Source organism: Python bivittatus, unplaced genomic scaffold (genome assembly GCF_059951505.1).
Source record: "Python bivittatus isolate LINGU-HERP-01145 unplaced genomic scaffold, Pbiv_v1 ctg000850_np1212, whole genome shotgun sequence".
NCBI classification, from domain to species: Eukaryota; Metazoa; Chordata; class Lepidosauria; order Squamata; family Pythonidae; genus Python; species Python bivittatus.
In genome coordinates, this window is record NW_028277112.1 from 20798949 (window position 1) to 20821933 (window position 22985).

Sequence of the window (22985 nt, forward strand, 5' to 3'; positions counted from 1 at the left end):
TCTTCTTTTTTCAGGACTGCTTGACATCTGCATGAAGTCACTGGAGGCATCATTAGCTATAGAGTGAAGTTACTGTACCTCATGATATTTATTCTATTTCTTTATATCATCTGAGTCAAGAAAGGCTATGTGACCCCTGGATTGGTGTCTAGAGTCAGTGGTGGGCTAAATGAAGATCAATAAACTGAGATTGAATCCCAACAAGATGACAACATTCTGGACATATAACTCCTTTATTAGGGTAGTTGCCTGCTCTGGTTGATAGAGCAGGTGTATAGTCTCAGGAACTTTAAGATTTACAATTATCAGTGGAAGCTCATGAGTTGGGGCCTGAATACCTTGACTGCCTTTCTCCAGTTGTTTCTGCATGACCAGTGAGACCTGGCAGGGTCAGCATGCTTCAGGTTCTATCAGTAAAGCAGTACCATCTTGCAGGATATCAGAGATGGGCCATTGTTTTGCTGAAGCCCAATACCAGATGCAAGCCCTCAAATTCTGCCCTTGAGTGGAATGATCTCTTGGTGAAGATGATGGATTTCTTAAGAAGCTACTATACTTCCTTCACCCACACATAAGCCTTACTTCTCATGTATTCACATTCCTTTTTACTTTTCAACTGCTTTTTCCTTATTTAGTAAACTCTTAACATTGCATATGTTTAATCATTATTATGAATTCTAATGATTGTGAGTCACTCTGCTTACTAAAGGTGTGGCTGACACTACCCTCTGAAATTCACACAGCGCTGATACTGTTATGTTTTTGAGCAGGCCCTGGGACAGAGGATTTGTGAGTCCATTTTTGATATATGGTTGCAAAGATGTGTGACTGCTTTTCTTGCCCCACTACCCACCCCACCCCCTCCCTAGGTGGATCTTAGCTTTGTTATTTGATTGATATATCTTTCCTTTCTGGTTCTTTTAATTTCAATAATTTGTACTTTGTAAGCCATCTAGAGTTGTAATTGTGATTGAAATTGTCTATAAATCTATTTAATAAGTAAGTAATTAACCTAAATAGCTAGGAGTGGCTTCTCCTAGCTCTAACTGGTTTCCTAGCAACCACTGTTCTTGATCAGGGAAGCTAGACCACATTTATTCATGCCCTGATCATCTCAAAAGGCAATTCATTCCATATAGGACTACTTTTGAAATAACACTAGAAGCTGCAACTAGTACAACATGCCATGGCTAGGTTCCTGGAGGAAGCAAGCTACCATGAGCACGTTATGTCTGTTATGAAGGAGCTGCACTGGCTCCTGAACCACATTCAAAGTGTATATACCAGTATCTCTCAATGTTGGCAACTTTAAGATGTGCGGACTTCAACTTTCAGGATTCTTGGAGTTGAAGTCCATACATCTTCATGTTGCCAAGGTTGAGAAACACTGGTATATATTAATATTAAAAAGTCCTGTGGGCTTGGGACCTGACCCCACCTCCCAGAACCCCTCTTTTAATTCTAAATACACTCAGAGTAAAGGTAGGCTTTTGAAAAGCAACATAAATTTTAGATTACAAGGCAGGGAAGAAGGAAGGAAAGCTGCTTCCCACTCTGTCTTCTGGATAATTTCATTGCATTGAGCAGCATAGCAACTGGTTCAGATAAGATAGGAAAATCTTCTGGAAATTTTTTCTAACCACTTGACTACCAGTGGTCATAAAAGTTACCTGTAGTTTCTTCTGCGTAACCAAGTAACATGGTGTGTGTGGTGTGCATAGACACTTTCTCCCCAAATCTAATTCAAATGGCTGCATATGTGTTGTCTGTGTGTGAGTCTAATCATGGTAGGATCATAGGGATTGCATCTTTGTTTATCTGTTTCTGCTCTCTGCTCACATTGTATCTGTGTTTGTGTGTATGTGTGTACTGAGAAGCACTGGGAAAGCTACATCCTGCATTCTTTTTCATGTAACCAAGAAGGGGAAGGGGCTGGATGGAGGAATCATGGAGCAGCATTTGGACCCACTGCCCAGCTCTCCAACAGAAATGCACTGAGGGTGTTTTTAGCCCATTTTCAGGCTTGATCTTTTTCATACGGGGTTCTCCTACATCAGATGTGGTCCTGTTCTGTTTTGGGAAAATTATCCATTATAGTCCCAATTTTCTTTACATAATTTCTTTCTAACATTTTCTTGGGGTAGGAAGAATAAAAGAGCAATTCTGCAAATTCACCATTTCTTCTTGTTGATGCTATTTGTGTTACCTGTAAAAACACACAATTTATTTGAAGAGAGCTCATATGCTTTGGGCAATTGCTTTTCCAAGAGGAAGGAATATTGGATATCTTTTTAGTATTAATTTCTTTCTCCTATTATTTCCTCCATTTCTTTCTTCATAACTTTTTTCCTCTGAACTTCTCATTTTCAGTTATCATCTTTATCCTCAACCATCAAAGAGATATTTCAGTTAATCTGCTTAATTACAGATAACTCTAAGTTGTTCAAAAATAAGAATAGAATAGAATAGAATAGAATAGAATAGAATAGAATAGAATAGAATAGAATAATAACTTTATTGTCATTTGACTATACACTATGCACCAACTGCATAATAAAATGAAATTCCATTGCAATTGGCTTACAATCATACACTAAAATACAATTGAGATACCTAAGTTACTATAAATATCAATTCTATACATTTGATATTAAACATTCAGACATCTAATAGCCTGGGGGACAAAGCTATTTCCGAATCTGGGTGTTCTGCATTGGATACAGCGGAACCTCTTCCCAGAAGGTAACAAACAAAACAGGCCATGATGAGGATGGGAGCCATCACTGATGATCTTTCAGGCTCTAGACAAACAGCACACATATGCTAGGTCTTGGATGAGAGGTACTGAATCACGGTCTGCGCAATCAGGAGGTACTGCTTGGCTAAAACGTCAGGGAGGACTAATAGTGAGAGTTCTCTTTTTGAAGCATAGCTCTCATGTTCAAAGCAGTCAATGTGCCAGGCACTATATCTTCTCCAAGACTCCTACTAGGCCAACAATATTAATTCCTGTCCTCAAATTCATTGCAAAACATAAGGGGCTGATGCCCTACTTCTTGTCAGGTTGTCAGTCCTTAGCTGCCTTCCTAATCTAGAAGCTTGTAGTCCAAACTTCTTCCACAGTGCTTCGTTTTGCCTCCCATCTCTAAATGGTTTGGTGTGTTACAGGCTCTCTAGGACAGGGGTCGGGAACCTATGGCTCGCGAGCAAGATGTGGCTCTTTTGATGGCTGCATCTGGCTCGCTGCCAAATCTTTAATAAAAAAAATAACGGGGTAAGGCTTAGAACACGTCTTCTATCTGCCGAGCGCAGGCCATGCCTCCTCCGCATCGCATCCGCATCCGGCATCCTTGGGACTCACCCTACCTTGCCCCGCAGCATCCGCGGCCGAATGGGCCTGGAGTCGCATCGTCCTCCACAGGCAGCCGCAAATCGAGGCCCCGGCTTCGGCCTAGCTTCCGTCGGCGGCCCACGCAAATGCGATTCGGGTGCACCACTTTGCATCCTGCTCCCGCTGCCCCTGCTCTGTTGGGTGAGTCCTCATCTTGGGCTGGCCCCCTGTTTGTGGCCCCAACGAGGTACGAGACATATTTCAGGCACAGTGCCACTTTCCACCAGTGGCGAAAATCGAGCCCCCGGCTTGGGCCTAACCTCCTTGACGGCCTGTAAGGGTCCATCCCACCGGCTACACATTTACTTGTATTTAGTTTTAAACATATTGTATGGCTCTCACGGAATTACATTTTAAAATATGTGGCGTTCATGGCTCTCTCAGACAAAAAGGTTCCTGACCCCTGCTCTAGGATGTTCCAGTGTATCCAGATGAGAGTTTCCCTTGGGCTGAAGAGGAGATGAGATAGAGGCAAAGAACAGAACAATAATGTGGAGAAGTGTATAAAACAAACAATAAATCAAAACCACATTCTAGTAAACAATAAAGGATAAAAGGGAAGTAGCCTAAAATTAAACTAGGTAAAAATATAAGCCTTCTTAAAGTAAATGAAAGCCAGACGTCTCCCACTGTGTGTCTTCTATCTTTGAGTTCCAGTTCATTCAAGAAGGGAAATCTGACTATATCCTGTCACCATATTGACTGCCAAGATTTCAGCTGATTTGGCTGATCTCCTTCCTCAATTGCTCCCTGGGCATTTGTCCTAAAGATCCACATTCAAGGGAAGAGGATGAACATCTCAGATAGAAAACATATCTTTAGTGTGGTTTTGTCACTGTTGTCATAGTCCTATTTTATGGTTTTAACATTTATAATTTTGAATAGTTTTTTTTTATTTTGTGTAATTTTGTTCATTTATTATATTTGGAGTTATTTTTATTTAAAAGATGGCTAAAAAATTAAAAATAAGAAAAGGATATTTTTCTTATATTAATATTAATCAAATGGTGTGAACTGACTGAATATGACCTTTGTTGTTGTGATACTCAGTCCAGAGTTTGCAATTTAATGATTTTTTTAAATACAATTTTAAAAAACTCTAAGAAATGGAATGGCTGATATTTCTTAAACATTTAAATGAACTTGAATGAATGGTTCCAGTTCTTTAAAACATATAATATTTTGACTGGGAGAATTCCACTCTAATACTGGAAGTGAATGCATATTGTTTTGATCTAAAGAAAATAAGAAAAGCTGCAAATAACAAAAAGCTTTTTGGTGCTATTAGCTAGATTGAGACGTAAAAGAGGAGATCCTTCCCAGTTTAAAAAGTTAAATCAGATTCCTGGAACAGGAAGTGTTGAGCCTGCAAACCATAATTAAAAACACCAGACAGATGAAGATTTTGACGTGTTTTAGAGCAGAAAGAAAGCCACAGGAAGGAAATGCCATATTTGAAAACCAGTCATCATCACTGACAGATGACTATGACCCATGGAACTGATATTTTGCCCAATACTGCAAAACATTATTTGTTGCTGAACCAGACTCTGGAATTATCTTCTGGAACCGTCTTCCTCATTATCTTCCAAAAGTTAGAAAGACAGAAGTTAGAAAGCTGCTGCATAGACAGACTTCCTGAAAAGAAATGTCTTCTATACAGTTTTCTTGTTTGATCAATGTGGAGTCTTGGGGGTGTTGGTGGGGGTGGGGGGTTTGTTTTGTTCCTCTGGTAGTTCCTAGGAATCCCATCAAAACCCCCACCAACACTGGCAAGGCAGGCCACAGCACATAAAAAGAGAGCAAACCCCATCCCATTTTAACACTGAAGATGTTACCTAGCCGGGTAATGAAGCGTTTGCAAGAAAAGAACCAAGCTCAGAGAACCACAAGGACTCCGCATTTCACCCTGAGCTACACATATTCGTCTCTATTGTTTGATCAATTGCTGCTTCAATTATGTAAGTGGTTTTATTGCTGCTATCATGCATCTCTGCTGCAGAGTTATGATTTATATTTCTGTGTTTTCATTGTTGCTGAGATCTGCCTGGAATTTTACAGAGGATAGTCAGGATAGAAGTTAAATAAATAAATTAAGAAATAATTATTAGTGGCCGCTGATAAAACCATTCATCCAAGGGTACTTCTTGTAATATGTGTATTGAAAAGTCCATTATCAGCTATCTGGATGTACATATTGGTCAAAATCTCAGCTGGAAAGAGCTGATTTTTTTGCTTCTGAGATCTATATATTCATTGTAAACCTGGGGTTTGCCCACCAAAGCTAGATGCAAAACAGTGACTCAGGAAGGTAGATATAAAGTGAGAAAACATGCTGCCCCTCAGGACATTGGTTAGCTTAAAGATTTCTTTCCGAAATGGGTTTCCCCACAGAATAACATGATACATTTATTTCCATTTCACCTGCAGAAATTTTGTTTTACTGCAAAACAGCTAAAGAGCATCCAAGTGTATCCAGGTGTAAAGTCTGCATGCATGTTGCTTGAAATGCATAGTAGCGATAAACTAAGAATTATCTTCCACATTTCTATTGATCTGTGCCCTGCGTTACAGTGTTTACGCTATACAAATTTCTCCACCTTTTGCATTCCAATTACACAATAATAATATGTCCTCTCTTGATTATTAGCCCTTGCAATTTGCCACAGAATTCTTCAGTCTGTTCCATCATTGCCTCAGTCATATGGGCATACACTTCTGTAACAAAAATATAACAGATATGATTGTATCATGCATTAAATTATAGTTAGCACATTTTTAAGTATCATTGCCACTCCATTCTTTCATTAATCTCATGCCCTGAATATCATGAATTATCCCGTCCACCTCAGTCCACATATTCCTAAAACATCCAATTTAGTCTGCTTCATTTCCACTTTGACTATTTGAAGTTTTTCTTGCTTCATTCTTCTCATATTCCATGTTCCAAAAGAAACTCCTTTTTCAATACTGGCACCAGTAGTGAACAGATTTCCTTGCAGTTTTGCTCTACCGTATCAACATACTTCTCCAGTGAGTAAAGGAGTGTCTTCGAACCAGAGGATCTCATCATCTGACACCTAAATTTGTCTAAATATTTATGCCATACTCAAACTGTTCTCTTGGCAGCAAAGCAGAATGGTTTGCTGTTGCCATTTTCCATGTTTGATTTTGGAGTTCTTTCTCCTAGGTGGCTTGTCTTCCTTCATTTGTGCTACTACTCATCTGCTGTCACCCCAGCTGAAGATTGCTCTTAGCTTTACCCCTTCCCTTTTCACCTGGCTGACAAGAGTGACCCTAACATGAACTTACACATCTACTAGCATCATTCTTAGTCATCTGAGCTACATATCATGGTAGCAGTACCAGTCATTTAAAAAAAATAATTAAGAATGTCTGAGAGTGCTTTAAGTTAAAAAGTATCTCCAACTGCTTGCTGTCTTTATTCTCTTGAATGTGTCCAGCTAGATAGCTAGCCACCACACCCAAAAAATGGAAAGGGAGATACAGATCCTTCATTGTGCTCCGTATGGATGGCGTACAGGACTGAGGGTGGAAATAGGAAAACCTGCATGGAACTCAAATGATTTAATGGAGTGGGAAGAGTAAACAGAGAAACTGGAATTGGTCTGGAGATAACTGAACAGATAAAGGAAAGTTTTGCTTTACTTTAGTAAGGATTCTTTATCATTTTTAAGCCTTTTATTCATCTACATGTTTTGTAAACTTCCTTGAGACTTTTGGAAATCATCTATAAATGTGCAAGCCTGTCAGCTGAAGATGCCAGTGCCTGAACCTTGAAGCATCTAGAGAAAATTTATGCTACCATCTATTAGCCAGTCCATCAACTATGAAATATCAAGAAACAAAGTCTATTTAATTATCAAGAACTGGTGGCACTATATGATACACTATGGGTGTATTTGATTTCATGTTAATCTTTAGCCTTGCTGATAATGTATTTCATTTTATTATTTGTGTCTTCAAGTTAGTCTTGATTCCTGGTGGTTACGCAGACCAGTACATGCAGTTTTCTTCACACTGTTTTTGGGAAGTGATTTGCAATTGCCTTCTTCCTATAGAGGAAAGAGAGTGAATGAGTAATCCAAAGTCACTCAGCTGGCTTCATGCTTAAGGCAGGACTAGAACTCATAGTCTCCTTTAATCACTACACCAAACTGGCTCTCAACAGCATATACTCTGTATTAATTTTTTATTAATTATATTTTGTCTAGTGTAGGGTAAGGCAGGGTTCCTCAACCTTGGCAACTTTAAGACAGGTGGACTTCAACTTCTAAAATTCCCCAGCCAGCAAGGGGAATTTGCTGGCTGGGGAATTCTGGAAGTTGAAGTCCATCCATCTTAAAGTTGCCAAGGTTGAGGAACCCTGGGGTAAGGTACTGAATGTAAGAAGCTCCCTCACACTGAGACTGAATATTAATACACCTAAACAATTACTAATTTCAAGGTAAAAAAGTTAAAGCTTCTGTGACATTTAGGAAAATATGGATTCCTTCCAGGAGAAACCACTGATTCACGTCTTGTATTTTTTAAGAAAGAAGCAATCCCCACCACAGCTAGAAATTAAGATAAATAAGTCAAAACATGCAGTTACATTAATCTTCTTTCTGTTTTGTAATAAAGGTCTCTTCCTGTTCCTGTGGTTTCAAACTATAAATAAACATACCTAACAATAACTGTTAGCCATGGTACAGAGAAGTTGTTCCTGGAAGACCTTTTTAAAATATGAGGAAATGTTTGCTGCCTCATTTAAAAAACTAGTTAAAATCCTGGCTTTTGGTAGACATTTGTTTGTACAGTAGCATATCTGCCTAAATCCAAAAGATAAGCAAAGGGAAGAGTTGTCAACAATAAAATAGTCAGCTCCAAAGCTTGGCTAAATATATCCATTTCTCCATATCCTTGGTGGAAAACAACACCATGTAGATTCCACTGTTGCTTTCAATAGAAGGCTTGCTAGTGATCCCAAGAAGTGTTAAAGTGTAAGCTCAGCAGTAGAGCCTCTGTTTGCACACAGAAGGGTCCAGGTTTAATCTGTGGCCTCCTGGGAAAGACAGCCTAAAACCAAAGTGCTCTTGACAGCCAGCATAGCCAGCACTGAGCCAAAGGAACCAATGGCTGGAATCAGTACAATGCAGTTTCCCATATCCCTATTTTACGCATGGAATTCTTTCCTGACAAACAATAGGAAGACAAGTTTATGAAAAAGATGGACTTTACCAAAACAACCAAAAGCAACAAAAAGAACCAATAACACATTCTTAAGACTCTTTTATTATTTTTATCATGGAATATGACTCTAAGCGACTAAGCAACAAGTTTTGCCACTTGTGTGGCAAAAGTACACGAACCTTCCTTCAGTAACTGGTGTGGCCCACTTGGGCAGCAATAAATGCAGTTAAACATTTCTGATAACTGTTGATCAGTCTTGGACATCGGCGTGGAGGAATTTTAGCCCTTTCCTCCTTACGGAACAGCTCCAACTCAGGGATGTTGGTGGCCTTCCTCACATGAACTGCCCAGTTCAGGTTCCTCTACAACATTTCTATAGGATTAGGGTCAGGACTTTGACTTGGCCATTCCAAAATATCAACTTTCTTCTGTCTTAATCATTCTTTGGTCATACAACAAATGTATTTTGGGTCATTGTGTTGCTGCATGACTCATTTCTCTTGAGCTTCAATTCAAGACATTTTCCTACAGAATTTACCAGTACAATTCAGAATTCATAGTTCCATCAATTATGGCAAGCCATCCTGGTCCAGAGGCAGCAAAGCAGGCTCAAACCATGATGCTGTCACCACCATGTTTCACAGATGAGATACGCTTCTTATAGTAGAATTCAGTATTTGCCTTTCACCAAACAGTTCTATTTTGATCTCATCCATCCACAGAAAATTCTTCCAATAGCCTTCTGGCTCATCCACATGGTATCTCACAAACTGTAGGCAGGCAGCAATGTTCTTTTCGGAAAGTAGTGGCTTTCTCCTTGCAACCCCACCATGCACGCCATTGTTGTTCAGTGTTCTCCTGATGGTGGTCTCATGAACACTGGTATTCCCTAATGCAAGAGAGGACTTTAGTTCCTTAGACATTACCCAGGGTTCTTTGAGAATTCTTGGAGTATTACATGTCTTCCTCTTGGTGAGATCTTGGTTGGTCGACCGTTCCTGGGGAGGATAACAATGGTGTTGAATTGCCTCCATTTGTACATGATCTGCCTGACAAAGGACTGGTGGAGTCCAAACTCTTTGGAAAGAGTTTTGTAACCTTTTCTAGCCTGGAAAACATCAACAACTTTTTTCAGATGTCCTCAGAAATCTCCTTTGTTTGAGCCATGACACACTTCCACATACCTGTGTTGTGAAGATCAGACTTTGATAGTGAATATCCAGAATTCTGTTCTTTAAATAAGACAGGACTCACACCTGATTATCATCCCATTGACAGAAACACCTGAGTCTAATTTCCCCTTCAAATGAACTGATAATCCTAGAGGTTCACATACTTTTGCCACACACAAATATGTAGCTTTAGATCATTTTCCTCAATATTATAAGTATAATATTTTTTACTCATTTGTTTAACTGGGTTCTCTTTATCTAATTTTAGGACTTATGTGGAAAAATGACATTTTAGATCATACTTATGCAGAAATATTGAACATTCAAATGGGTTCACAAACTTTTAAGCACCCGTAATGGTATGTGGGAATGACTTTGAGATAAGATTGATGTCAGCTTCCCAGGTAGACCACACAGGACACACAACAAAATGAACTAATTCTACTATATTGTAAGGCTATGTTAACAGAATCTTGCAAGTCTGAAGATACAAATCTCCCACCATCTTTTTTTACAGCCTGATAAGCTAGGGTAGATCCTTTCTAAGTTTCTTTCTCTACCTGTTATTCAGCGGTAGGCTCCTCCCCCTTTTACCTGATTGTTCCCTAGGTAGCATCTGTTCCCCTCATCTCTCAAGGTCATTCCCACATACCATTAGAGCACCACTACATAACCAAAGAAAATCATCCAGCAGGGGCTGAACCTTCATTCTGGGAGAATAGCCAGGTCTTGAATAGCTTCCTGAATGTCATCAGGGTGGGAGACACTTGCTCTTGAATGCCTCATTCTCACTGCTGCTTGGGCAGCCTCCTTCTCTTTTTTCAGTATAGCTATCTGAGATTTCCTTTAACCATCTGTCCCTTCATTTCAGCTGCCTTTAATGCCATCAATAATTCTATCTGTGCTACTATCTTGGCCACTTCTGACTCTAGCAGCATTTCCCTCTTAGCATACTCAGCATGTTTCTGAGCAGCTATTTCTTCCCCTTTCACTTGAACAGGGGCAGTGAGGAATTTACAGGGGCATGTGTACTTACAAGGAAATGAGTGCATCTAGAAGATTTTTGACAAGCTGAGGGTATTGAGGCATGGGAGAAGAGGTGAGGTCTGTATGTCAGTCTCTCTTTCTGGGATAGGAGGTATGACTTTGAAGATCCATAAGATTTGCTAATCTGAGATCTAGATCCATTAAGAGCTGTCATTCACCAGAATAAGTTACTGCATGGAGTGGTTACTTCCTCTTTACTGAAAGTTTTCAATCAGAGGCTGGATAGTTACCTATCAGGAATGGTGCAATGAATCCTGCAATGTACAAGAGGTTGGACTTGATGACCTCTTAGATACCTTACAATACTATTATTCTATTATTCTATCCCTAAGTATTTCTTTGCTGACTCTAGGATGCTGTCTATTCTCTTTTCTCTTCTGCCTTTCAAATTGTTTGCCATTCCTTGCTCATACGTGCTCAGTTCTATGACAAACTTTTCTAAGAGCCTGATATACTTTTGCACTGTCTTGGTCCAGTATTCTTAGTGGCACTCAAAGTTGTGCTCATTCTTGGTAAACTATTCTGGGTTTTGTCACATTCTCAACTTCCTCTAGATCTTTCTCTATTTTTTCCCAGGTTTTCTCACATTTACTTAAACATGTGACTTTTCTAGTTTTAGCACTCCCTGGCCTTGGTCATCAATGTAGGTTGTCTTTTGGGTTTAGCTGCTGCAGATCCTTTGAGATAGAGTTTCACTAACTTATTCATTAGTGGTGAGCCCCACTTTTCTGGTTGGATTTAATTGTATTGGTTAAAATCTGAGTCTGGCTGCTAGGGGCATTTGAGTTTACAATACAATCTACCCACAAGAGGAGTCAAGCTGTGGTGTAATTCAGCCACTAGAAGAATCTGAGATTGTGGTGCAATTCAACCACCAGAAAGGTCTTGGATTGTGATGCAACATGGCCCCAAGAGACAGCAGGGGCTGTTATTTACTCTAGTCAGCTGATGGCATCTAAGTTGTTGAGGTTTTGTCATAGCAGTAGCAAGGGATTTAGTAAGGCAATCACAGTTTGGATGCATTGCTTAAATGTGATTCAAGCTATCATCTCAGATTCTTATCCAAAGGCCTGAGGCTTGCTGCCTCTGGATGGGAGAGTTTCCTTTTCATGCTTGCAATGGCATTCAAATCAGCACGATTAGCTCAATAAGAAGCCTAGCTTGGAAAGGCATCCATGGTTTGAGTGCAGTTGATTGAACAAGATTTAAGCAAACATACTTAAGATTCCTCTCTGGAGGCTTGTGTGCTTGCTGTCAGGGTCCCAGAATGTCTGACCACGCTGAACACTTCGGGTTCTCTTTGGATCAGGTTTGCACCCAGGTTTGGCAAAATGCCAGAGGTTGTTAAGTTTTAAGCAACTGTGAAACACACAGTTACGGCCGTTACTATGAACAGGACAATCTATGCTGGGCAGGACAGATGAAAGTGCCTTTTTGACACACAGACTAATAGACATTTGTTGATACAGCACAGTCTACACTGCTTTGGAAGTGCTGGTTTCATCTCTGAGAGGGCTCTACAGCCATGGGCCTCAGCAGAAAATCAGTAGCAACTGCTACCTTGATAAATCAGGAGGGGATAAGTGGTAAGTGAGCACCCACAGGAAATCTACAAAACTTCCTACGAATGCTGCTGTCTGTACATCCAATCAGAGTCAAGTCAAACAACTTAAACAATAATTTATTGCAATACAGTTACACTGCTAAAGTAATATTTTAAAAGAAATTTCTTTGAAAATAATTAATATACCCACCACTGCAAAGCCTGCCATTAGAACTTGAAGTCCTTGGGGTTCTCTGAGCTTAGTTGTTTTCTAGCAAGCATTTTGTTACCATTCTAGCACTGAAGATGTTACCTAGCTGGGTAACAAAATGTTTGCAAGAAAACAACCAAGCTCAGAGAACCCCAAGGACTCCACAGTTCAACCCCAAGAACTCACAGTTTAAGTACATATATTCTATTGGTACTTAATATCTTATTTGGAGCTACTGTCAAATAGTTTTTACTTCTATTTTCATTTTGGGTTTTAAACCAGGGAAAGGAATACTAAGAGAGGCAGTACAGGTAGTCCTCAACTTACGACCACAATTGGGACCAGAATTTCTGTTGCTGAGTGATGCAGTCATTAAGCAAGTTGCGCCCAATTTTACTACCTTTTTTGCCACAATTATTAAGTGAATCCAGTTTTCTCCATTGACATCGCTTGTAGAAAGCCCCCTGGAAAGGTCACAAATAGCAATCACGTGTTCCCAGGATGCTGCAATATTATAAATACATGCCAGTTGCCAAGTGCCCAAATTTTGATCACATGACCATGGAGATGCTGTAAGTGCGAGGACCAGTCGTAAATCACTTTTTTCAACACCGTTGTAACTTCAAATGGTTGTTAAACAAATGGTCATAAGTCAAGAACTACCCTTACAGTCTTATAAAACCTCTTTCAGTTTTTGTTTTTTTACTGCTAGATGATTTCGGAACTTTTTTTCTTCTTTAAAATGGCTGTGTTCACATATCACACTCAACCACAAATTAGCCAACTCATTTTAGCCTAGCATGTTGGATTAATCCAGCCCATGTAATTAGCTAATAGTTCGGTGTACTATGTGAATTCAAAAAATTGGATTGAGTAAAATATGGTTAAATTAACTGAAGCTAAGCATGTTGTGTGAAAACAGGTAGTCCTCACTTAACGACTATTCATTTAACAATGGTTCAAAGTTACATTGGCCTCAAAGAAAGTGCTTTACAACCTGTATTCACACTTACGACCATCACAAACTGTCGCACCACCCCCATGGTCACATGATCGTGATTTGTGACCTTTTGTACAATGGTTGTAAAGTGAATCACTGCAGTCGTTAAGCAAATCATGCAGTCATTAAGTGAATTCTGGCAAAAAATGTCCATTGGGGAAGCAGGATTTGCTTAATGACTATGTGATTCACTTAATGATCGCATGATTCGCTTAACAACCATGGTAATTCACTTTATGACCACTGTAAAAAAGGTCATAAAATGAGGTCCAGTCACATGGTGTCTCACTTAGCAACCTCTCCACTTAATGACCAATTTTCCAGTCCCTACTGTGGTCATTAAGCAAGGACTAACTGTACAATCAATGTATATATAATCATATCCAACTGTTAGCTGCAGCTGGGGAACATATTCTTAAACTATAAAATTATTGATATATTTGTTGAAGACTATGAATTAATGAATCTTTTTAAGCAAACTTAAGTAGGTTTAATGTTATGTATTTCAGAAAAGATAGCCTTAGTGATCAAACAGAATTCAAACCAAATAGATCTGTTAGAAGGATAATCTGTTAGATAAACAGCTGCCATAAATATTATGGTGTTTTAAAATGTGTTCTGTTCCATATTATCAAATACTTGCTGAGTTTTTTTTTAATATAAAATATTATACATCAAGAGGAAAAGGCTAAAAATTTGTTATAAGCATAATACAAGCAGGTGGTCTTGCTCTTCAGGCAGGAGCTGGGAGTTCAAGTCTTGATGAAGACAAGTCTTGGTGAAGAGGCAATAAACATTTCCATGGAAAGATTACTCACAATTGTAGAATATAGGAAGCACAGTTTTGTTTTCTTTTTCAAATGTATAAAAAGCCCCTTTCCTACTCCAAAGTGTGATTTGCCTCTGTCCAGGAGTATAATTGCCAAATACTTTGTAAGTGATGGCTAGAACAAGCCCATAACAACACTTAGTCATTACATACATCATTCCCAGGAAGAAAGGAGGCTGCTCAACTTTTTAAGTTTAAACTTAGTATAGCAAGCTTGCAGAGCATGGATTTTAGAGTTCCTTCCAACACCATAGTAGCAGCTCTACTCTGGGTCATGTAACTAAGAAGGAAGGATGAAACAGTCAGCAGCATCCAAGTACTGCCCAACGACTGTCTCTCCCATACAATGTCTTTGGGGAATTTTTCGGCATTTTTTTCTCTGAGCACCAGCCAAATCCAGTCAATTTTCAAACTCAGTCTTTTTATTATTGTTGGTCACACAGTCAGCCAGATGTATAGATTGGATCTGGCATTTTTATCCACCTATCAAGTCCTTCCCAATGACCTGGGATAGGTAGATGTTGTTCTTTGATGGTGCTAAAGGTATCGTCACAGGATATAACCATATATATATGATTCTCGCAAACAGGTGGGAGTGCTGCTACTCCCTGCCGTGTAGCAACCTCCCTGCCTGAGCTGCTGGAGGCCATCTTGGGGCTGGTGGTAGAGTTCCCCAGACTTATGGTTTTGGGGGACTTCAACTTGCTGTCCCTGGGACGGACCTCGGAGGCAGCTCAGGAGTTCATGGCTACTATGGCGGCCATGGGCCTGTCTCAAATTGTATGGGATCTGACCAGAGACAGTGGCCACGTGCCGGATTTGGTTTTCTTGTTGGAGCAATCTGAGGGGAGATTTACAGCTTTTCCCGTTGTCATGGTCAGATCAGTTAGGATGGTCCACTGTTTTTTCAGCTTCTTTGAAGAGGTGGCATTTGCTGTCTGTTACTATCTTCTCAATTCTGGATTTGCATGCATTTGTTCTTAAGGCTTTGTCTTGTTCAGCCAGAATTAGCCCCTCTGTCTCTTTCTTCAACGTCTCTTAGCCATTGCCATGTCTTGATGTTATCTGCTTTGCCTGCTAGATTTTTGTATACTGGCCATGTAATATTTTGCCTTGCCATGTCTCTTTTCCATTCTTCATTTGGTATTTTTTATAGGCCAGTTTGATCTCAGTAAGCCATTATGGTGCACTAGCTTCAGTGCATTTTCTTCACTGTCCTTCAGATATTCTTCCAATGCTCTTTTTTCTTCTTCAACTTGGTGTACTTGCAACATTCCATGCCCACCTATGCTCCTTGGTAAATAGAGTCTGTCAACATCACTGCATGGATGAAGGGCATGATTCACTGTCATTCTTTTCCTGGTCTTCCTATCTTCTAGGGCTTCTAGTTCAGCTTGAGTCCAGTCCACTATTCCAGCTGTTTATCTAATGACTGGAATTGCCCAGGTGTTAACTGCCTTGATGGAATTTCCTCCATTGAGTTTGGACTTTAAGATCTTCTTCACTCTTATGATGTATTCACTACTAACCTTCTTCTTGACTTTAGTGTGCTTGATATTGTCAGACTGAAGGATGTCCAGGTATTTGTAATGATCTTCTTCATCCAGACTCTTGACGTTATTTCCATTGGGCATCTTGATTCCTTCACTTTTCACTATTTTTCCCCTGTTGATGGTAAGGGTGGCACATTTGTCCAGTGCAAACTCCATTGCAATATCTTGGCTGTATATTTGGACAATGTTGAGCAGCGATTCTATTTCAGATAGTGTTTTGCCATACAGCTTCAGATCGTCCATGTAAAGGAGATGGGATAAACTGGCAGATGTTTTTGATGTTTGCTAGCCATGGCCTGACTTGTTCAGTATTGTTGACAGAGGAATCAATGCAATGACAAACAGTAGTAGTGATAGTGAATCTCCTTGAAAGATTCCTCTCTTGATATTAACCTCTTCCAGTCTATTACCACTGACCAGCAATGGTGTCTTCCATTGTGCCACTGATCTTTGCACAAAGTTTCTGATGTTTCTACTGACTCCTGTTATGTCTAGGCACTTGTTTATCCAATCATGTGGCAGGGAGTAGAATGCCTTCTTGTAATCAATCCAAGCTATATTCAAGTTGGTCTTTCTTCTCTTGCAGTTTTCCAAAATCATCTTGTCAATTAGGAGCTGATTTTTTGTTCCTCTGTTATTTGGGAGGTTTCCTTTCTGCTCACGTGGAAAGAGCTTGTTTTCAACTAGATGCTGTTGGACTGCATCAGCTACCACACCAGTTAGCAATTTGAAAGTTGTTGGTATGCAGGTAATTGGCCTGTAGTTGCCTGGTGCTGTCCCTTTTGTTGGATCTTTCATTATCAGGTAGGTTTTGCCAGATGTTAACCAACCTTCAATTTCACCTCCTTGCAGTATTGTTGAACTGCTTGGCAATGAGTGGGTGCAGACCAGTCAGATGATTCAACCAAAACCCATGCAGTTTATCTTCACCTGGTGCTGACCAATTTGTGATCTTCCTTGCCCTTATCTCCAGCATTTCTGTTGTTATTACAAGTTCTTTCATTTCAGCTTTTTTTATTCTGATCTACCTCCTTTATCCAAGCTGCATTCTTGCTGTATTTCTTTGGGTTGTCCCATAGTTGCACCCAGAACTGCACTGTTTCTTCTTTGTCAGGTGTTGACTGGTTCATTGCAGTTTCTCCATTGATGGGTTGGTAGAAACATTTCTGATTCAACTGAAATTGGAGATTCTGCCTATAGTGTGCAATTCAAGCTTCGTATCTACTGATCTTCTTAACTATGACTGTTACTTGCTGCTTTATTATTTCCAGTGCTTCCTTGATCTTCCTTGTCTCTAGATAATATTTCTTGATCAGGTATTCTTTACTCTTCTTGTTCTTCAGCTTCTTTTCTTTCATCTGTTCTAGCTTACTTGCATCTGATCTTAGCATGCTGATCTTATTTTCCAACCTGATCTTCCATTTTGTTGGTGCACTGTTTGGCTTTTTTTCTTGTTTGTTGATTTTGCATCCAAGGTATTCAGTTATATCTGCAGCCATGCTGTACATATAGTTGGTTTGTTTCTTGCAGTGAGCTGGTGCTTATATTTGATATTACACTATTGGCATATTTTAATACTTGTGCTGTTTCTTTGTAACAAGCTTCAATGCAGGTAACCTTGTTCTATTGTTTTTGTGCTGTTCTAGATGCTCAGTTATACTTCATTTCAATTCCTCTTGTTTTTTGGTTAGAAGGCTTTGTTTTTTCTGTGGAGAAGGCAGAGGAGAGGGTGCCTGGTTTGGGAATGAAAGTGATTCAATAACTATGCTGGCTTCCTCTACTGCTGACACCCCCTGATTTGCCTGTACAGTCTGAGCTGCTTCTGGCAAGACTTCAATTTCTTTGCCCTGGGTAGACCTTTGCAGTTCTTCCAAGTCTACTTCTGTGAATACTTTATTTCATGCTATAAATCTACATTGATCTGCTAGCCTTTGTTGTGTTATTTCTGATTCTGGATGTTGTTCTTTCCAGAACTGGTGCATTCTTTTCAGATATCCTCTTCTCATTGATTTGATTTGTAATGGCAGATCATTGTTTATTTATGTTCAGTCTTTATTTGCGATGGGTAAACAACTTTTCTTCCAGTAGTCCTGCAACTCCTGGCCCTGGTTGCTCAGCCAGCAGTCCTGAGTCCTGTAGCTCACTTGTCACCAGATGTCCAGGAACTAAAACACTTAGCGCAGTCCTTGTTGACCTGGGCAACAACAGATCCAGTATAGGTTTCTGTAAATTACACCTCACCATATTGTTTATGGGAGAGACACTCTTCGTCTGGCTCCTCTGATGAGATCTCTCCAGTATGGCTGAATCTCTGGCATAGCTCTCATCCTCCTTGGAGCATGCAAGCCCCACAACCACGTCAAGGTAATGCCTCACTGGGGATTATTAGTATTAGTATTAGTATTGGTTTATCCTCTCCACCTCACCCCAGGTTTGAACCCATTCTGTTCTGTTTTTAAAGAAGTATTGTGTTGATGGACAGCAAGTTTTGAAACCCATTACACAATTCCTTTTTTTCAACATTCTCTTGGGTTGGAAATAATAAAAAGTAGATAAAAAATTCTTACCATCTTGAAATCTAAACTCTACCTACCTGAAAGTCATAAATGTTCCCTCTTCTTTTAAAGAACACTTTGTCCAACTATTGTAAAAGAACACGTGTGACCAACTTATTTACACAGTCCCTGAAACATTGTAGCTACTTTTCTACATGCTGATCAATAGTTAACTGAACCATTATTTATTTAATTAGCCCAATCTTCTGGGTTTTCACAACACCCTGAACCATAAAAAAATCTACAAAGGCTAGGTTCACATAAATACTAAGTTAAAGTGTGGTTAAGTGGTTGGTGATTCAGCATGCCATGTGAACCCAGCCCTACAACTTACTCTGAGTTTGCAAATGAATCACAATGAAGTAGAGAATTAACAAGAGCAGTGGATAAGTTAATTGTTCCCTGTTGTTTAAAAAAAAAAATTAGAAGCATGCCCAATCTCTTCTAAATGAAAACTACAGAGATTTAGATTAGAACTATTTCAATTTCTATTTGCAAAAAGCTTTTTTTAAAACTTTTTTAACTGAGGAAGACTCCAAAATAGTATCTCCCAGTCAGTCAGATGTACCAAGTACATTTTCTCAGTCTGCTCCACATCTAAATTACACCGGAGAGGGTGGTAAACTTCCTTTAATCCATGTTTTTAACTGAATTGACCTCTGACTGCACTTTATCCAAACGTATGCAGATTGGAATATAGTTCTTTGGAGCAGCCAACTTTCCAAATTTTAAAGTGAAATTCCTGGCTCAAAAACAAAGTACAAAAATAAGAATAGGCAAAACTGTGTGCAAATACTCTGAATTAAAATAAATATATATAGTCAAGTTGCTTACTTAAGATGCATTTAGATTATTGAAAAAGAATGGATAAGAGAAATAATTATTAGTTTGCTATTGTTTATTATTTAATTAATTGGACACCACAGGAAGTAATTTTTTAAAGTTTTGTTCAAACACAAATATAGCAAAACAGTACGAATCCAACATATAAATCTTATACAGTAAACTCCATTAGTATCTAAGACAATGGTACAATAGCGAATATGCCAGAGGAACAAAAACTATAATCAGTATCACAGTGGCTAAACTATGAAAACATATTATAAATACAGTAACATTCAATAACATTGTATATATTCTACAGATGATAAAATGCATAACTAAAGTTATCACTTTATTTCCTCTAGTTAAATGAATGGCTGTTACTCACTGCTGCAGACTGGAAGTACAAGATCCCTAACGTAATGTCAGAGAGGAGAAACCTAGAAGACTTGATGCATTTCCAGGTAGCAACATACTGGCTTTCTCTCACTCAGCCCACCCATAACAGGGTCAGGTATAACAACTTTTAGATATGTAATGGCCTTATAATAAATCAGACAATTTTCCGCCCAATTCAGGCTGATATACTCTTACTCGCAGCAAGTAACTTGAGTGGAAAGCAGTTTCTTCCCAATATTTGTTACTTGATTCTTTTAAATGAAAATTCCATAAAGGTGACTGAGAAATTCTGCATGTCTAAAACATTATCCTCTCCCTATTTAGGCCTCGGATGAAAATCAAGGTTAATGTAGTGGCGTGTTATTGTTTTTTAAGGGGGGGAGGGGAGAATGACAAATGCAGACCTGATTCACAGATTGCACCAAATCATGGTTCAAGCCATCATTTACTGAATAACCCCAGTTGGTTTATTTGGTCAAAACTTTAGCATATTTTTGCTTTTTGTGGGTGGGAAGAAAGATCTGCTCCTTAGTGGTGGTAATGCCAGCTTTCGGTTACTTTACACTTTTTTGATTGCTGTCAAAGGTACCAGCAGCAATGTACATTTTCTTTTGGTGGCCTCCTGCTTTATTTACAATGCATATAGAGTCATCATCAATCTAGAACATTAGAAGATGCAATAGAAGCAACTGCTCCTTCTTATTAAACCCAAATAATACTTGTTTGTATTCCAGCAAATAGGCCAGCCAGACTGTTTTATACATTCTGTAGAGAGAGTGAGGATAAAGATGTGGGGTGAGAATAACTCTTGCTTTTTATTATGTTATTTCTTAAGACTATTTTGGTTTTAGTTACTGCTTTTTATTGTGAATTTATGCATGCATGTATCTTTTATTTTGCTGTTGTAAGTCATCCCAGAAGTTGCTTTCACCTGAAGGACAACATAAAATATTTGAAGACATAAATATTTGTCCCTTTACAGAGTGGTAGTGGAACTCTGAATGTATTTCCTCCTTCTCTTCCTCTCTTGCAAGGTAAAAGGAGGAAGAGAATTGGAAGTGCTGCACTTACCAAGACAGATCATCTGCACATGGCAGCATGAATTCAGATTCCTCCATGTATTTACAATGTTTATTTATTCTTATGAAGAGTTCCTGCTTGTACTATTTATCAAGGAACTCCAGCTGGCAAAGTACAGTGTAGAAACATCCATGAATGCTCCAACTACACAATGCAAAGTTCTGTCATTTTTCCACTACAGCTTTTGAAAAGTTTAACCCAAAACACCCTGGACAGTCTGAATAAATTAGCTAAAAGAGGATGCTTATCTCTATTTTTCCAGAATATATATATTATATGATAATTTTTCCAGTTCAAAAACACAAGATCCCTAGATGTTCTCAGTATATCTTTTTTACTGTGAAAATACAGCTTGGGGAGGATAATTTAGACTAGAGTTCGAAATTCTTCAGGAACACCTTTCCAAGCCCTCATTCTTCGTCAAGATTCATATCTATTGCACAAGCTTCTTTGAGTCAAAACTACAAAGGGCGTGGGAGGGAAAGAGACAAAATCCTGTAATTCTGATGAATGGATTGCAGCACTGGACTCATTCAGTGCATTGGATGAAGAAAAGAAAGCACATTTGTTAACTTTAGGTTGTTGTTGGTTTTTTTTTAATTCTCCAAGTTTCTGATATTCCTAAATGATGGACTTAGTGGATCTCTTTAAAACTGAACGTATTTGTTATGTAGCATCTTAGCAAGCAATGTATCTGTCAAGAATTGAGATCTATTGGTTTTTAAGAATCAGCATTGCGGTCATTTATTGCACTTAATGATTTTGAGGTAGGAAGGGGATTACTTCATTGGCTACGCTATTATTGTGAGATGAACACAACAAAAATGACTGAAGGGGTAAGCAAATGGGCTGACTTCTCTACCCTGGTCATCACAGCCTACAAATCAAGCAACTCAGACGTTCCCCTTGTGATATCACTGCCGCTTCCGCCTAGACCAAATAAAACCGAAACCATCCAGCTGGAGGAAAAACTTTGGAGCAGATTCTTTGTGAAAATGTAAGTACTTTACCATAATATGCATAATGTTTATAGAATTTGCTGTCAGAAATTGCGTTTATAAAGGATGGCTAAAAAGATTTTAAACAGATGTCAGATGTAATAATAGAAGATATTTTCATTAGGGTTCTCCTGTTCCAAGATTCTAGACAAACAACCATTTTTCTTGCTAGGGTACGTAATTCTATTATCAACACCAATAATGTTCTATTTCTTCCCACAACAGTAAACTGGCTTGTTAAACATATAATAGAAGCAGTTATGGGGAGGGTGTTTTCTCTAAGGCTTCCCCCTAAATTGGCTTGTCAAACACATAATATAAGTAGTTATGGGGAGGGTGTTTTCTCCTTTAAGGTTTCCCCCTATTTTTGTTTTGCTTATCTTAGGAAATCTGGGCTTCTCCTAAACCTTCTGATATGTCTTGCTTGAATATGGAAGGTGCCATTTTGGCCACATACAGATCCAGATGCAGAGGAAGAAGTTACTATTAGCATAAAGATTACATCTTTACTTCACCCTTCCTTAATCCTGGATGTAATTCATTTATCTTTTAATAAATGCTGCGTAAGTATGGTCTACAAGGATATATTAATGATTTTCTTTCCAGTAAGTAGTCTTAATTTCAATAAAGTGATAATATATGAGATGTTTATCATTCTGTCTTGATAAAAATCCAGTCCCACAATAGCTTTTAGGCAAAATAAAAATCCTAACCACATGTCAAGCTAGAGAAAGAAGAAATTGCCAAACAAATTTCCATTAACTGGTGTCCACTAAGATTTTGTTCCTCTTCCACCCTTCCCCATCTCCACCTCCAAATACTAGCTACAGAGAAGTAATTGTAAATGCTTTTCTGCAACTCTACACACATATTGCAATACTTGGGAGTAAACTCTATTAAATCCACATGACTAAAGAGGCTCAGTACTGTATTGTGTAAACCTTGGAATACCTTTGGAATGGTTATCTCTGCGGCAATATGTAATGTGGCAGTAAAGTGACCTGCAGTTCACAAAAGCTTATGCCTTTTAATAAATGTTGTTAGTCTTAAAAGGTGTTAACAGACTCTGAATTTTTTTACACAACCTACAATTACTATTCACATTTGATTTATATCCCATGCTTTTTAAAACAATTTGGGTTTTCTGAACTTTGGTGATTTCATGACGTGGAAACAATCATTATTGCAGGCA

General features: G+C 38.8%; 1 long non-coding RNA gene across 1 annotated transcript; it reads left to right on the forward strand.

The window, feature by feature from the left end:
• Positions 1 to 728: 728 nt before the first annotated feature.
• LOC148213783 (uncharacterized) lies at positions 729 to 22833 on the forward strand. The gene is made up of 4 exons (XR_015793799.1): positions 729 to 789; positions 19682 to 19780; positions 21672 to 21792; positions 22179 to 22833. It is a non-coding gene; the product is annotated as an uncharacterized LOC148213783 (long non-coding RNA).
• Positions 22834 to 22985: the final 152 nt, after the last annotated feature.